Source organism: Xyrauchen texanus, chromosome 46 (assembly GCF_025860055.1).
Source record: "Xyrauchen texanus isolate HMW12.3.18 chromosome 46, RBS_HiC_50CHRs, whole genome shotgun sequence".
In the NCBI taxonomy this organism is placed as follows: domain Eukaryota; kingdom Metazoa; phylum Chordata; class Actinopteri; order Cypriniformes; family Catostomidae; genus Xyrauchen; species Xyrauchen texanus.
In genome coordinates this window covers 13,078,615-13,096,922 of record NC_068321.1, presented here as the reverse complement: position 1 = coordinate 13,096,922, position 18,308 = coordinate 13,078,615, and the positions used below count along the sequence as shown (strand labels likewise).

At 36.3% G+C, this 18,308-nt stretch overlaps 1 pseudogene; it reads left to right on the top strand.

Moving 5' to 3' along the window:
- Positions 1-16,020, top strand: part of LOC127638431 (neuroplastin-like) — a 33,168-nt pseudogene extending 17,148 nt beyond the window's left edge.
- Positions 16,021-18,308: the final 2,288 nt, after the last annotated feature.

The window sequence follows — 18,308 nt, the reverse complement described above, 5'->3', positions numbered from 1 at the left end:
GATATTTGGTCAGAATTGATCAGGGCCTGTCTCCTTCCACAGATCACTGAGCCAGAACCCTGTGAGCTCGCTCAATTTCCAGCTTATGATCTGCTATGTCGGGCAGACTCGGAAAGATCCCATCCAGGAATTCCACCATATCCTGTCCCTTCACTCTCTCCGGGACTTCCACGACATGCTACAGTTTTCCATGTCCTCCAACTTCTCCCAGACACGCCGGGGCCGGATATAGGCATGGGCAAGGAGGGGCAATGCCCCCCCAAATGCCGTGACTGCCCCCCCAAACGTGATGGCAAAGATCCCAAATTTAAAAAATATTTCAAGAAAAATGGTCAGAGTGAGCGCTCTCTGCTCTCTATCCCTCATTCAAAGTAGCTACTGATTGGTAGATGCATAGGGAGGGCGTGGCCGCTTCACCGGCTTGTGGTGAACCTGCTGAGCTTCACGTCTCAGTCAGTCACTGCAGAGCGGAGCAGGCAGACACACTGTCGTCAGCTGAGCTCAGCCCCTGTTTTGAGTTTCCTTCGCCGTCAGTCACTGAAATTATTTGGTTACTCTTTCTGTAAGCGTGTTCTCATTCCCTCCATATCTCTCTATTGCTTTCTCTTGTAATTTGCACCGAGTGATGAGTCGAGTATGCGCCGATTTCTGGTTGCTAAAGCTAGCACTGGCAGCAGCAACGAGGCTGCTAGGGCATTAGCTGCAGCAGAGACCGAATCCCCCGTCGTTCCCAGCCCATCCGTGGCTGTTGCGGATGAATACAACATAGGCTTAAACACTGAAGCACCGTCACAACCCATAGCTCTGGTTTTCCCCAAACGTAATTTTGGCAAGAGCTCCCGCTCATTCTGCCCAGGTTGGTATCGTGGGAGACCATGGCTCGAATATTCAGCAAAGCTTGATGCGTGCTTTTGTTTCCCGTGTCAGAAATTTGGGGGAACAATGATAGGGATTTGGTTTTCACAAAACAAGGATTTACTAATTGGAAAACTGCATTGGAAAAGGACAAGGGATTCTCAAAGCGCGCATCAAGTCAATGCCACATAAAAAATGCAAAAGCCTGGTCTGAAATGTCCCAAAGAGAGGCCACAGGGGAGACCATTTGTAATTTGATAGGGCCCACACAAATGGAAAAAAAAATAGGTATTATATTAAAACAATTGGAGAAGTAGTTCAGTTCCTAGCAGTAAATGAACTTCCACTTCGTGGCAGTGTGGAAAGTTCAAATGATGATGATTTCTCTGCAGGACTGTTCTTAAAAATGGTTGACTACACACTGGCAAAGGACCCCAAATTTAATGAAATTAACAAACACATCCCACCAAATGCAAAATACACCTCTCACAACATACAAAATGAAATTATTGAAACACTGGCCAAAATGGTATTAAATCAGATAAAAGGTAATTATGACAAAGCAGATTATGCTGGGTTTTGCATCAAAAGTGACGGAACGAGGGACAGATGTAATGTGGAGAATCTGTCAATCATGGTTAGATTTGTCTGTAAAGGCATTCCAGAGGAACACCTGATTGGCCTGCTTGACCTCAGTCAGTTAAATGCTGAATTTATTACCACACAAATTCTTGAGCATCTTTCTGACTCAGGCTATAGTGCAGCTGAAATTGTCAGTCAGTGCTATGATGGAGCTTCTGTCATGAGTGGGGTCAGGGGTGGGGTTCAGGCCTTGTTGCAAAAGAAGGTAGGGAAGGATATTCCTTATATCCACTGCTATAACCACCAGCTGCACTTGGCCGTGGTCCATGCAATGCAAGGAGAGCCGTGTGCAAAAATCTTTTTGATCTATCAGGATCACTGCACTCTTTTTTCACCGTCATTATGTGTCACAGAACTATAATGTTCCCTCCCTTAAACGACTGTTGGAGATCAGGTGGACAAGCCACCATGATGTGACCAAGTGTCTTGTGGAGAATCAGGATGCTATTCTGAGTATCCTGTCAGAGGTTACAGAGGACAGAGCCACTGCTGTTGATATCTGTACAGAGGCATCAGGGCTGTTGATGATGTTAAGGAGGCATCATTTCTTTGAAATAGGAAAATTCCTCCTCAAAGTTCTGGGTTCCTTGAAGTCTGCAAATGCTATGCTGCAGGCTCATTCTGTTGACCGGTGCTGTGCTTCAGAAGTAGTCAGTGCATCTCTGCAGGCTCTGAAGCAGATGAGAGATGAGGAGAGTGAGACATTAACCAGCATGCCTGCACCAGCTGCTAAAAGAAAAAGAACAATGAGCTCACTGCTCGTAGGTAGCGTTATTCACGTCCACTGTAGGCCATGCAGAAGACTCCATGACTCCTAGCCAGGCTCTGAAGAGAGCTCTTCTCAACATTTTGGACATCGCCATTGTAGAGATGGAGACAAGATTCTCCAAAAGCAATCTGGATCTCATGAAAGCAGTTAATTGCCTTCAACCACAATCTCCCTCTTTTCTGGATGTTACCATGTTAAGTCCTCTGCAAAAAATGGCAAAAAGTGACAGTGACAAACTTTCCAATGAGATTCTTGTCGCAAAAATAATGTTGGAAAAAGAATTCAAAAAGACTAATGATGATGAGAACGTAGAGTTTGTAGACCTCTCCACAATTTGCACATATCTACACAGGTATAAGAATGCCTTTCCTCAGCTCCATCGCATGTATGTGACCTCACTTGTGATTGGAATATCATCTGCATCATGCGAGAGCTCTTTCTCCAATTTGTCTCGTGTTCTTACCCCCTTCCGCCGCACTATGCTACATGAGAGAAAAAGAAATTTAGTTATTCTGGCTCACGAGAAGGCTATAACAACAGGTCTAGATATGGACGCATTTGTTAGGACTTTTGCACAGAAAAGCAGACGACTGATGCTATAATGACCGATATAAGCCAAGCTGTGTACAGAGCTAAAGAAATGAAAACAAAAAAAAACAAAAAAAGAAATAAAAAAGATTGAAATAAAAAACGAAAGGACAGACAGACAGACAAGACAGACAGGAAGACAAACAGACAGACAGACAGATAAAAAAAAATAAATAAAAAAAAAATAGATAAATGCAGCCTCAACAGGGCACAAGCCAGTGTCCTATTTGTGCCGGTCCCAAGCCCGGGTAAATGCAGAGGGTAGTGTCAGGAAGGGCATCCAACATAAAACCTATAAGACAAATCAAATGGATCAAAGGAGCTGATAGATTAGAGCTGGGCGATATAGGATTTTTTCATTTCACAATATATTTTTTCATTTCTGGCCATATCGATATATATCACAATATAAATCAAATCACTATATTTGTCAAATTTAAATGTTCCGTTAAATGACTTGCCCCCCCTGATATTCTACCTGCACCCCCTAGTGGGGCTGGCTGAATCCGGCCCTGAGACACGCTCCAAATCCACCTTGGTTGCTAGCGGATAGCTGATAATTCCCTCTCCGAAGACTCCAGGTAATCGATCCATTTCTCGACATCCCCCACTCTTGTAACCACATCACTAAACTTCGCCTCCATGGCAGTGATCGATCAACGTATAACAGCAAGATCCTCCAAGTCAGTAACGACATTCGTTAGCATTGTTTACATGTTCAGCTTCTTTCGCCGCATTTCCCACACTTCTCCAACCAAATCGACTCCCAGGCCCATGGCCTAGAACAGTTCTGGAACAGAGTGAAGCGAATCTCACCGGTTTATGTAATAAAAAGTATTACAACTTGCAAAGTGCACATTAGCTTGGTTAGTTAGGCAGAAAAAATATCCAGGTTTTGTTCAGCAATACAGGGTGAAAATAATTTACAATACTGACATTTATGTGGACTATTATTAAGCATTATAGTGTATGCTATATTAATAAGGTTCAAAAATCAACTTTCAAAAATTTTTATATTTAAAATTTTCGAATGTAATAGTTTTTTATTATTATTATTACCAGCCTGACAATTTGAGTGAAAGGTTTAATTAATAAATTAACATGAGTTTCTTTAAAGGTGCAGTCATTTTTTTCTAAATTAAAAACTTTTACTTCTAAAGAAATGATTTGTAATTTTGAAATCATGCCCACCTACATGAGATGAAGACGGTCATATAGGTAACCTTATAAAAGCTGTTTTATTCTACATTGAGAGGGTCCCCTCATGAGGGCTGCCATGTTAGGATCACATGACCAGCCAGATACTACTCACTTAATCTCAGTAACTGTCCTGTTATTGGACACATTAATTAAGGAATTTAATTAATCCTGACTGGCTGTGAATAGTGAATTTCTACACTATATTCTGTAACTGAAAACTACTGAGCTTGAATGATGCTGCATCCAAGCCACTATGTGCCATTATAAGTCCAAGAAACATGAACATGCACCTTCAATGACAGCATGCGCTCAAGCTGATGATCCATGTTATTTCAGCATGTTTTAAGAATGCTCCAAAGAGCATCTTGTGTGCATCGATGAAAGCAATGACATCTGAACTTTCATGCAAGAATTAACATTGTCAATGTCACAAATGCCTTATTGCATTAGTGACCTAGAAATAGTGCAGAATCTTAAATACTTTTCATTTTACATCATAATGTTAAAAAACAAAAACTTTATTTCAAGGTTTAAATGAGACTTTAAGTCTGCAAATGTAGACATTTCGATCCCAGATTTTCAATGTACACCCAGACTTTTAAATATTTAAGATATTACATATTATATATTTTTTAGGTTTGTGCTATTGTTGTCAAATGTAATGTAACAAAATATCAGCTACAGTGCCAGCTCTGATCTACTCATCATCCTCTGTTTAACAATTGCCTTTAAATCTAACATGCTATTTGGTTTGTGTGTCAGAGATTATCAGCTGGTAAAGTGCCATTCGGTTTAAGCCTGTCCTGGTCACCTCTTCTGGTTATCCTATGGTCAGTTCACAGGCACCAGATGGTGGCCTGCATGTCTGAGGGGGTGGGGATGGAATCACTCTCTCTCTCTCTCTCTCTCTCTCTCTCTCTCTCTCTCTCTCTCTCTCTCTCTCTCTCTCTCTCTCTCTCTCTCTTTCTCTCTGGCACTCTACTTGATTTGTCATTTGACTTATGAATCTCAACATTTGAAGCTTTATTTACTTTTTCATTAATAATTTTATTAATTTAATATTATTGCTGGTTGCTCAGTGACTAAACATTGGAGACTTCACTGTGAATAATCAAATTATGGCTCCATATATTCAGTGTATTTGTTTTTAAATGACATACAACTATTACATAAATGAGATCTTAAATATGTACACTTCAAATGTCATAAACAGCAACATATGTTAGAATAAAATCATTAAAGGTGTCTTAAATTCTGAGACCACTCATGGGAATGCTTCTATTTGGCATTTTTCGAGTTTATACTTTTTTCCCATTACAAATACTATTATCAGCAAAACAATTTGAGTGAAAAGTGCTTGAATTCAACCATGAAACTAACATGAATTTCATAGTATTTGGTATGTCCCCCTTTCAATTTAATGATGGTATGCATTCGAGCATGGCAGCTTTCGATTCAATATTCATTCCTATGGGGATATTTTAGTTATAATGCCTCTTTTGCTTACATATGAAAGAAATTCTCTCCCAGCTAATAATGTTAAATATACAGGGGACCGTCTAACTAGGTACATTATGAAATATCTTGTAAAAAATGAACAAATCTATGTATTCAATCAATAAATATGATATTATATTGCACATATTGTTACATGTTTATTGTTTAATTGCATAGTTTGTACTATTTACAGGTATTTACATTGATTTGTTGAACACGTTCTAAAAACTGGCATTAGACCGTCTTTAATGAGTGCATGTTGGCGAGAGAGACTCAAACGGCTTTATTTTATCTGTGCCATGTTAGAACTAAATGTTTATTTTTGGTTGTTTTTGATCAATAACTGAGTGTAAAGAACAGAAAGGGTATTAAAAGAGACATTATTCAATGACAAATGGGTTGCGTGGATCTCGTCTTTGGACATGCATTACACGGAACAACTTTTACTCTCAAAACGCAGTGAAAGGATCTCACCAATGAATGTGGTGAATCTGTTCACCAAAAAGATTCATTTAGATTTCTTCACTGATTTGTTTTTTGACAATTTTTGCAAATTACACCTACACATTGCACCTGTATATGTGCCAAAATGACTGACTTTTACATTTTGTAAGAGTAGGTCTTATTATCCTTTATTAAAATTTGCTTATCCGCAATTATCTGCAAAAGAGACTTCAGCATTGTGGCATGTTTAAGCATCATTAGCGTTTCCACACAAATTACAACAGAGAAAGGCTTTGTATATATAATATACAAAGCTATATATATAAAAAAGACAACAACACTAGTCTAAAAAATTATTATGAGTTTCAATAATATCCTTTTTGTCATTGTAAATCCACATTTAATCCACATTTTCTGATAAAATGTGCAGATTTTGAACGAGATTGACAAACTAAACGAACGCTATGCAGCTCCTCCTCTTGTTCAGCCAGTCAGCAGATCCTTCATGAACCAGATGACTGATTCATTCATTTCTTTCGCAAACGTGTGCATTCAGTTCAATAATGAATATCGAGACATCTTGTCTTGTTCACACCCAAATGACCAGTGAAGGGTTTATTCGTTCAGTGGTTCAAACCAATAATATGCACCTCACTCATGCTTTTGACAGTCTTTCCAAGCACAACAAAGCAACACAAATGGATTTTGCATGTGTGCATATGTACGAAGAAACTTTAATCACCATAGCTGTTTTCACCACAAATGGCAGGTCTTATTTTCATAAATTAGGGATTATGTTTTGTGCACATAATATCACATAAAACAAAAACATCCACTGCAATGGAACATATGTGTGTTTAAAGGGAAAGGTCAAGCAAAAATGAAAATTCTGTCATCATTTACTTCATGTTGTTCCAAACCCGTATGACTTTCTTTCTTCCGTGGAACACAAAAGGAGATGTAATATAGAATGTTAATGAGGAAACCAACCCCAATGTGTTCTGATATTGTTTCACTGTCATTCCACTCTCCTCTTTTAGCTGTGCCAGACATCACGGTGCACAAGCGCAGTGAGAATAAGAATGAGGGTGAGAAAGCTGTCCTCTACTGCAAATCTGTGGGTTATCCTTATCCCCTGTGGACCTGGTATAAAATTGACAACGGCGCTTACATGGTATCTTTATGGTTCTTGTTTAATTTTTTTTTGTTTGGCTTGGTTTAAAGGAATAGTTCACCAAAAAGTTACATTTCTGTCATTATTTACTCACCCTCATTTCTAAACTTAAACCCAAATGACTCCCTTTCTTACTTGGAACAGTAATGAAGATGTTTAGTAGAGTATTTATACCACTCTTTTCCATGAGTCTATCTGAGTCTATCACGCTCCAAAAGTACACCATAAAAGTATTCTAAAAGTAGTCAAAATTATTTGTGTGCTCTATTGGAAGTCTTCTAAAACTATACGATTTTTTTGTGTAAGAAACAGACCGATAATCTTCTGTCAGATGTCCCAATCGCTATAGTTCTCAATTTTAGTGCACTCATGCAAGCTCTGTGCAGGTTTGACATCCATACATCATAGCAATCAAGCATGACACCAAGTTTTAAATATGTGGAACTGTGTATGAAATTTGAGAGCTATTAAGTAAGGGAAGAATATCAGTGAATATTGACTTCAATTTTGGTCTATTCCTGACACTAAGCTATCGCATGGCTTCAGAGGACTTGGAATATAGCACATGAGTCATATAAATTACTTTTATGATGCTTTTTTGTCTTCTTTGGAGCTTGTCCCTGATCACATTATGCTTTCATTGCATGGAAAAGAGCAGCATAAACTTTATAAAAAATGTCTCCTTTTGTATTCCACAGAAGAAAGAAAGACATACAGGCTAGGAATTATGTGAGGTTGAGTAACTAATGACTATTCCTTTAAAATCCTTATGTTTCTGATACTTAAAACATTTGTGGTTTAACATTTTTTATCAGATATGTGCAGTATAGTATCAGTGTATAAATCAGTGGCTTTCCTTAATCCTCGTTCACCTCTCCTTCTTGCCACTGTTTTCCCTCCCACCCCATCAATCACCTTCCAGGACATTGACAACTCTTCTGGCCGCTTCTTCATTAGTAACAAGGACGGCTTCACCGAGCTGTCCATTATAAACTTGGACATCACCTCCGACCCTGGAGAGTATGAGTGCAACGCGACCAGTGCCATTGGCTCCACCTCCATGACATCTGTGCTGCGGGTCCGAAGCATCCTGGCCCCGCTGTGGCCCCTCCTGGGGGTCCTTGCAGAGATTATCATACTGGTGCTCATCATTGTCATCTACGAGAAGCGCAAGAAGCCGGATGATATGCCTGACGGTGAGTTCATTAGTGTGGAGACTTTTGCAGTTGATTAAAGGGATATTTTGTTTGGAAAAAGTTGACAAAAGGTTTGAGGTTTAGATTTTTCATATTTAAAAGATATTACTAGGAGTCCTCATCAGACACGTGATTGTCCTTACCATAATTTGACTGATAAAATACCAAGATACACAACTATATGGGTCATTGGCATATAAGGTAGTCAGAGATAATAAAAATTAGAAATATTTAAAAAAAGTATTTCGTGGGGCCTGGGTAGCTCAGCAAGTATTGATGCTGACTACCACTCCTGGAGTCACGAGTTCGTGCTGAGTGACACCAGCCAGGGCTCCTAAGTAACAAAATTGGGCCAGTTGCTAGGGAGGGTAGAGTCACTTGGGGTAACCTTCTTGTAGTCATGATTAAGTGGTTCTCGCTCTCAATTGGGTGCGTGGTAAGTTGTGGATCGCGGAGAGTAGCATGAGCCTCCATGTGCTGTGAGTCTCTGCGGTGTCATGCACAGCGAGTCAAGTGATAAGATGCGCGGATTGACTCTGTCAAAGCGGAGGCAACTGAGACTTGTCCTCCACCACCCGGATTGAGGCAAGTAACCGCGCCACTATGAGCACCTAGTAAGTAGTGGAAATTGGGCATTCCAAAAATTGTGGAGAAAGCGGGATCAAATGTAAAAAAAAAAAATATATATATATAAAATCACATCTAGTTTGTAGAAATGTTATATTTGTACATTGCATTTAACATGTACTGCATTTTGTACCAAAAAAACAATGTATGACTTTACTAAGGTGTTGAAAGTAAGAGGTATTAGAACACTTTCCTTGCAACTTGAATACACGAGTGTACACAATTGAATCATTACTTTAAAAATACGTTTCAAGGTAAAAAAAATCATTTTTCAAATACAATGTTTTTTTTTAGTCAGAAATATCAAGAAGTTTTTTATAGGGCTACTCCATGAGATGTGAATAAAATTTCCATTTTCATTAAAATTACAATCATAAGGATGTAACGCTGTCCTCTCAATTTTATTTTTTGTCACATCACAACATAATGGCTACCTGCTTGCTGGTTACTCCGCCTGAATTTGATGTGGTGGAGAAATGTTCATAAATATATATTTTTATTATTATTATTGAACTACTTATCCCAACATAATTTTTTATTTTTTTTTAAGAAATTCAGCTTCAGCTGAGAATTTATTCATTTTTAAGGGTAATTTATTTTGGTCTCTAGACGGTTACACCACTTTGATATTTTAAATGTACAGAGTAACAAAACAAATATCAGAAAAGTTTGAGCTCATAAAAGCTCATATTTTCTTAAAAGTAGAGTTGTAATCAAAGAATTGGTTTATGTGAATTGCATTTTTTATGTATTTCTGAATAAATTAACTGACAAAGAACTTATGTCAAAAATCATGTCATTGACCCATATACAATACAATTTAATGATGGAAACACAATTTCTGAAATCAATGAATGCTTACTATACATTATATTTACAAAAAATGCCAGTAATCTCAAAATGGCCAAAAAGTTGGCGATATATCAGCTTACTGATATAAAAAGCTTAAAAAGCTTACTGTTGTCAGTCAGGAATATTATATTGGCTTGTATTCAACACATTTCCATGCAAGGAAATTTGATTTTATATTAAATAAGGATACCTAACACTTTTTGTAGAGTCATATATACAGTATATATAACATTTCATGAATGTTTCTGAGGCCACCAGGAGTCTGTGATTGGTTTTAAAGTCTATCCTAAATTTAGAAAACAAAATGTTGGTGCCAATTTATTGATGAATCATGATTTCTGTGTGGAAATGTCTGCACAAATATGTGCTTACACATGTTTAGCTTTTTAATTGTACCAGGGAATTTGAACATTTAAATATCTAATATTTACAAACTATATTTAATTAAAGGAAAATAATTTTGTTTATACAGATCTACGTTTATACCAATCACCTTTTCATGCTCCCAGAAAGCCTTTTCTGCTGCTGCTTCTGCTGCTGTGTCATTAGACCTTTAACACAAGATTATTGGATACTCCATATACTCTGTTATCTGATACGGTACTCTTAATGAATAATTCAGTCTGGGGCTGTCCAGACCAAACACACACGCACCTACCTACACACAAACTCGTCCTTCTTTTCCTGTAGGGCACTCGTGTCAGGTCATCTGGACACTTATCTGTTTCCAAGGGAAATATGACTCTTGTAGTGTATGGCTAGGTAGTGGGTAGTGAATTATTGATGTGCATGGAGGTGTAGTAACATGCCACTTAGAACTCACCTACAATATATTGTAAGGAAAAACCAGATGCTATCAGTCCATCAGAATGTATTGCTGAATACTAGTAAATTCACTTTAGCCCTGGATTAATATCCTTTGAGGCTAACATTCTTCTTAAAATCTCAATTTCTCTTCCAAATCAAGTAAAATGGGTAATAAAGTAAATAAAGGTTGAACTACTGCATCCCATAATATTCTTTATATAACACAAGCTTCTCTTTAGGTTCAGAGCTCTCCTAAAGCAGTTAAAGCATTTTCTATTTTACTCCAACAGGAAGATTACCATATATTAGTTTTTTCCTACATTTATTTGGTGCTAATGAAGAGGTTTGGCACACTCTGCACTGCTAATTACTTTGGAAGTTGTTTGGCTAGCATCGCCACCTAGTGGTTTAACCTAGTATTTACCTTATTGGTGCAGATAAACCCAGAGATTAATTTATTAGATTGCTTTTTGTCAATATTAAACATTGTGTGTGCATGTGGACAAAAATACGTTCACAAATGCAGCTTTAATGTGTATAAATTCCACTTCAGCTGTAATTTGTGAAACACAAATGTAGATTTGGGTTAATCTGCACATTTTGTGCACCACTTAATTTGTTTTATTTTTCTTCATAAATCACTGCACTATTAATTTAAGCAATTAAATCATGCATTTAGAACTTGTACCTGTGATTAATATTTAATAACGTAACACATTTCTTTCTCTCTGAATGGCACAAACTAAACACACTGTGGTAAGTGAAAGACTTGCATGCAACTTGAATGAATCTACAGGCATTGACCATATTATAGACCATTCATATATACTTTTACTCATTTTACACTCATTTTGTTTGATTTAAGCTGAAATGGCCTTTTAATTTGCCTTCAACACTGGAATGATTCCTGTTTCTGTTTTAACCTTCAAATGACCTCTGTTTATATGTACATCCTCCACTTAAGTCTGTTCAAACATTTATTAAAGATTTTTCTTTTTCCTTTTCTCATTTCAATTTGCATTTTGTTGTTGAAAAAAAGCTGTTTGACATATAATGCATGTTTTATTCATTTAAAACCAGTTGTATACAATTATAAGGCATTTATGGTCTTTAAATGAAGGTTAGTGAGGTGTATTAGTGGGTGGATTGGATCATTAGGTAGGTTGATGCTCCATAGGTTGAATGGTTTATCTTCTCTCTTCTTATATAGTGCAAGTAATTTAATTACTCTCACCAAAGCATTTTTGTTTTGATGGAGGGAAGTCTTTGTTTACTGTATTATTATTATTAAGGACAATCTCTTTTATTGTGATGTTGTGCAACAATAGCTTCAATATTGAAAGAAAACATGGCACTTAGTTGACTATAGCTGATTTAATGCAGTCAGTTTGTAACATTTATTCAATAACTGGAGTATTATGGCACTTGGAACTGTTGGAACAGAACGCTAAAATGATTGTTGTTTTGCTTTCCATTCTACCCAAGATGACGAACCAGCTGGGCAAATGTAAGTATCGGATTTACATTTTACTAAGACTTATGATGCAACTGTCTTAGATAACTGATGCTGCGGTTGTCTAATTTATACAGAATGTAAGAATCTATGGACATGAATGGATATGATGAATTAAATGTTATGTAATTATAAAATGGAGGAAACTGCAGATTTGTCATTTGGATTTTTTCTTATTTTGGATGTGCTGACTAATTTTGTAATCTCACCTTCAAGGAAAACCAATTCCACCAACAACCACAAAGATAAAAACCTGCGTCAGAGAAATACAAATTGATTTGGTCATTACAAGGTGAGCGTTCAATTACACCAGACATATTTGTTGTCCAAAATAAATGGCATATGGGCAGTTGACGTTGATCATCAGTGTTGAATAGCGAATCAGAATCTCATGAATACTTATTTTGTTCAAATAAAATAAAAAAAGAGAGCCTGACATTATATGATAGGGGTGTTCATTTAAAATTGTAAATTGTTCATTTAAAATTGTCTCCAGTGTTTTCTTTTAACCCCTTAAACTCTATATCACGAAGTAAGTTTACGATCAAAATGTCAAAGTCCCCGAATACATAAGTCAGGCATATGGGGAACTTTTCATGAAATAAAATCAATTTTGCATTTATATTTCATGAAAAAAATAAAAGTAAGGCTGAAAACATCCACACCAGGACATAAAACGCCACCTAGATGTTATGTGCTAGAAATATTAATGTGAATATAAAAGTCTTTCACATAGCACTTAAATGGATGAGTCATATATCAAATGAAAGCTCTCAGTCTCAGGAATGTGATTGTATAGTTTATGTTGTTTCCCTAATACCACGGTTTGAAAGATTTGCAAAAGAATCACAAAGTGAAATATGATTCCTCTAAGACATCAAATATGCAGATTAATGCAGCTGTAAACCCCAAAACTTTATATCTGCTTTTAACTTAGCATTTTTGTTCATAATGTGTTTTTACTTGTGTGTGCGCTTGCTTGGGTGAATAATCAAATGTTGGATCCAAGATGTCAAGATCAAAATATGCAGTCCAACAGAAAAAGCACGCTAAACAAATCATCTGAAAAATATGTTATCGATTTGTATAATCACAAAGGGCAGAATCTCAGATATCTAATGATACCTACTGTAGATTGAGCTTCTAGTCCACTCAGAGGCCGAGATATTCAATGAAACAATGGGGGTGGTGCATTAGCTAAAAATTAGACTGAATGTCTATGGACAAGCACATATGTGAGAGCTAAAATGCATTAGAGCACCACCTACATTTCAGATCAGCATTTTGTGATGAAAGTTACCTTTTTCCAAGTACTTGCTGCTATCTAGTGGAAATAAGACTTTTTAAAGGGAGATAGAGAACAGAACGTTTTTTATTTCTATTCATCATAATATTTTAAACATATACAAAATGTATTATGTCTTTTTTTCTTTATTTGGGGGGTGTACCGTAAAAATGTGATTTTTATTTTATTTTTTATTTTTTGCAGTTAGTTCACGATATATATTAATGGTAATGGTTTTAAATTTAAGTGTGAAAAATTGCAGGTGGCATCCTAAATATCACCAGAGTTTAAGTAGTTAAATTGACTTTAGAAATTATAAAATGGCTAAATTTAAACTATCCTGCATTTTGACATTCTTAACTCCATCTAAAAGGTTTTTTTTCAACTGCTGTTATACTTATTGTGCATGTAGCTATCGTGACCTTATTTACTGAGAGTCTATATGGAACAATAGTGCTTTTAAAAACGCATTCATCACCACAGGACCATTAAAAACTAGTGAAATCATTTAAACTGATGGATTAAAACTGGTAAAAACTCGCAAGAAATAGCAACCAGTTACAGCATCTAAAAACATACTCTTTACCTTAAACAAATATGTATGGTAACCTAAAATCTTGATGTTGAAACCAAGTTATGTCCATGTCCACTTGTGAACTAACCTCAGCAAAAAAAAAATGAACGTCCTCTCACTTTCAACCGCTTTTATTTTCAGCAAATTTAACATATGTACTTATTTGTATCAAAATCAAAAGTAACAGTCAATACTGTTGTGGCCACCAGCTGCATTAAGTACTGCCACAGGTGTGATATTTTGCTGTACCAATCATGTGCAGGAGTTGTTACACATGGTCTGCCACTGCGAGGAAGATCAGCTGTCCTTCCTGTCTCCCTGTGTGCTGGCTTAGGTGTCTCACAGTATGGACATTGCAATTTACTGCACTGGCCACATCTGCAGTCCTCATGCCTCGATGCAGTATACCAAAGGCACGTTCACACAGATGAGCAGGCACCCTGGGCATCTTTCTTTTGGTGTTTTTCATAGTCAGTAAAAGGGTCTCTTTAGTGTCCTAAGTTTTTATAACTGTGACTTTAATTACCTACCGTCTGTAAGCTGTTAGTGTCTTAATGACCGTTCCACAGGTGCATGTTCATTAACTCTTTATGGTTCATTTAACAAGCATGGAAAACATTGTTTAAATCCTTTACAATAAAGATCTGTAAAGTTATTTGGATTTTTAAAAAACTATCTTTAAAATGTAGTGTTGTGAAAAAGGGACGTTTCTTTTTTGCTGAGTTTATATTGAGGAAGTAAAGACAAAGCAGTGATGCTAATTTATCTATTTTATATATCTCCAACTTTCATCACTGTTGTTTGTTGTTTACAGATAAAGGCATTCACTTCAGGACCATATGAACGTTACTCATGGATCAGCGCATTGGTAAACTGGGCAAAGGTGGAAAAGTTAAATTGAAGAACCACCCAAGGCATGCCTTATATATCTGGTGTGAGGAGAATGTCTGAATGGAAGCTGATATATCGCATTAACATCTGAACATTTTCTTGCATGCTTGTGTTGCTTTTTCTTTCGAATCTTTTACTCAAATCAACTATTTCCATGTCAGGCAAAAATTACAAAAATATTTTGCACACTGTTTGATACAGGCTTTTTGTTTTGTTTGTGTATTTATTAATTACTTCTTTTTCAAGCAAGCCTTTAACGTATCGCAAATATGCCATCATGTTTCTGGTATGACAGTTTTTGTACAGATTATCATATGACTGTATACCATTTTGTAAGGTGGCATTAGATTCTACCAATCAATTAAGGGCTTTGCTAAATGTTCCGCCATGTTTAATTTGTTCATGTTTTGTACATTAATGTATGAAATCACTTGAAATATCTAGAGTTATATGAATGTTCTTCATACTGATGCACATATCTCTTTAAATATTCTTGCAAATCATGATTCCATTTTATACTTATGTACCTTATCCATCTCTGAGTTTATATGGCTGACTGCTTTTTATGTATGCATAGTATACAGCATGGCTTTTTATTCTATGCAATATATATACATGCAGTAGAACACTTTTTTTTTTATGTTAGCATTTGGTTGTATATTATTAAGCTTTAATATTATATGTTAGCAGAGTGCACAATTCAAACCATGGAACACACTTCACATGGTTTACCACATCACTGCATGAGCTCCCTACACATATTAAAGGTCTAGGTCAGAATGTGAAGAGAAATGAAAATTTACTGAATTGACATGTCATCTTTATCAATTAAAATGTCCAATGTCTAATGTGTTCTTCCTTTTATTGCATAGTTTGTTTGTTTAAAGGAATAATTCACCAAAAAATGAAAATTCATCATTTACGCATCCTCGTGCTGTTCCAAACCTGTATGATTTTCATGGAATACAAAAGGTGATGTAATTTCCCATACAATGAAAGTGATAGTGACTGAGGCTGTCAGTCCCTTACATTCTGCCTAGCATCTTTTTTACGTTTAACAGAAGAAAGTCATATGTGTTTTTGCAAACAAGCACAAACTATATGCCAAAAAAATACAAGCTAAAAATACTCAAAATGTAATTTACACATTGTTGCATTATTTTCAGCAAAAGGTTAACACCATCTGGTTCAGTATTTTATGTGTTGGTGTAAATGATTGTTTAGCCAGCATAGGGCTGGCAGCATGAAGTCTTTAAAGAAATATGTCTGTATACCAGAGGGGGGCATTGGTGACCAAGACTGAAACTTCAGGGTCTCCAAACTGAACTTTTCTTTTCTTTTTTCTTTTTTTTTATTCCCCACCATCTCAGTTTTCTTTTCTTTATTATTGCATTTAAACTATCTCTGTTGGTGGAAATATACATTTTATTTGCATTGAATTTAAGTATGTATTTTATAGAGGACACTACTATAATGGGTGTAATAGGACATTAATGTTCTGCTAGAAAGATGTGAGAAGAAATAGACAGAACTTTGAAATGTTACAGAGTCCAAACATTGCATGCTCATAAATCTGATTTAATTACAATGGTTTTTCCTAATGTGGTAAATGTCAAATAAATATCCCATTCGCTATAAACCCACACTGAAATTACAATGGTGAAATTAGCTTACTGAGTTACAAAGGTATTCAAAGACTGCAGGCTACCATATGATAAAATGAAAGGTGATCTGCATGCACACACACAAACAAATCACATCCATACAGAATAATCTCATGCTCTTTTCACCACCAATGCCATCGCAATGGAGTATTCCTGGAAAGGCAGTGTTTGTCACAATGCATTTTCTGCTCAAAAGGCAGAGAGCTGTCTTTAGCCTGGTGCTTACAGATTATCATGCCATTATTCTCTCAGTGAATATCTCGTCCCATCAGATCACTTGATGCCCTGACTTTACCATCTGACATGTTAAGTTGTTTCCGGACAGCACTGTAAATCCATGACATTAGACCTGCATTATAAATGCGTGTTTTGAACTGTATGTTTTTTTGCTTTTTTAATACATATGCATTCATGCACTTTTATCCAAAGTGACTCAAATTATACATTGTATCATTAGGCTATGAGTGTTCCATGGAAATATATAAGCTACTGTCACTGTACAGTGTGGTAGCCTGCAATTTAAGGAGCTCTTTCTACTTGATCTAACCATTAAAATTAGTTTTGTTTTGTTTAACATAATGTATTTAGATGGATTAAGAGATGTTAAATAATATTTTATATATAATATATTTTAAACCAGTTAATTTACCTGTTACCACATGAAGCACATTTTTAGGTGATTTTGTCAGTTGTATATGGACATTTTGCCATGGAAGCGCACCATTGTTATTCATAAAACATCTTTCAATGGGCTCTTCAGGAAGTTGTCATTAAAAAAGAAGAAATGTCTAAAAATGCACTGCAATAACACGAGTGCTCAACATGTAGGATATATTTATTAAATGTAGGCTATAAATAAAATCTAAGAACAAAAAAGAAACAAATTACATTCTAAGTATATAAATACACTGGCGGCCAAAAGTTTGGAATAATGTGACAGATTTTGCTCTTATGGAAAGAAATTGGTACTTTTATTCACCAAAGTGGCATTCAACTGATCACAATGTATAGTCGGGACATTTATAATGTGAAAAATGTATATTACAATTCTTAAACTACTTAAAAAAGTTTTCATAAAAAAATCCTCCACATGCAACAGTGACAGCTTTGCAGATCCTTGTTATGCTGTCAGTTTGTCCAGATACTCAAGTGACATTTCACCCCACACTTCCTGTAGCACTTGCCATAGATGTGACTGTCTTGTCGGGCACTTCTCACGCACCTTACGGTCTAGCTGATCCCACAAAACCTCAATGGGGTTTAGATCCATAACACTCTTTTCCAATTATATGTTGTCCAATGTGTTTCTTTGCCCACTCTAAACTTTTCCTTTTGATTTTCTGTTTCAAAAGTGTCTTTTTCTTTGCAATTCTTCCCATAAGTCCTGCACCCCTGAGTCTTCTCTTTACTGTTGTGCATGAAACTGGTGTTGAGTGGGTAGAATTCAATGAAGCTGTCAGCTGAGGACATGTGAGGTGTCTATTTCTCAAACTAGAGACTCTGATGTACTTATCCTCTTGTTTAGTTGTACAGCTGGCCTTCCACATCTCTTTCTGTCCTTGTTAGAGCCAGTTGTCCTTTGTCTTTGAAGACTGTAGCGTACAACTTTGTATGAAATCTTGTATGAAAGCATTACTGAGCCTTCATTCCTCAAAACAATGATTGACTGACAAGTTTCTCTGTTTCTTTTTTTGCCATTTTTTTGTCTTATATTGACCTTAAGACATGCC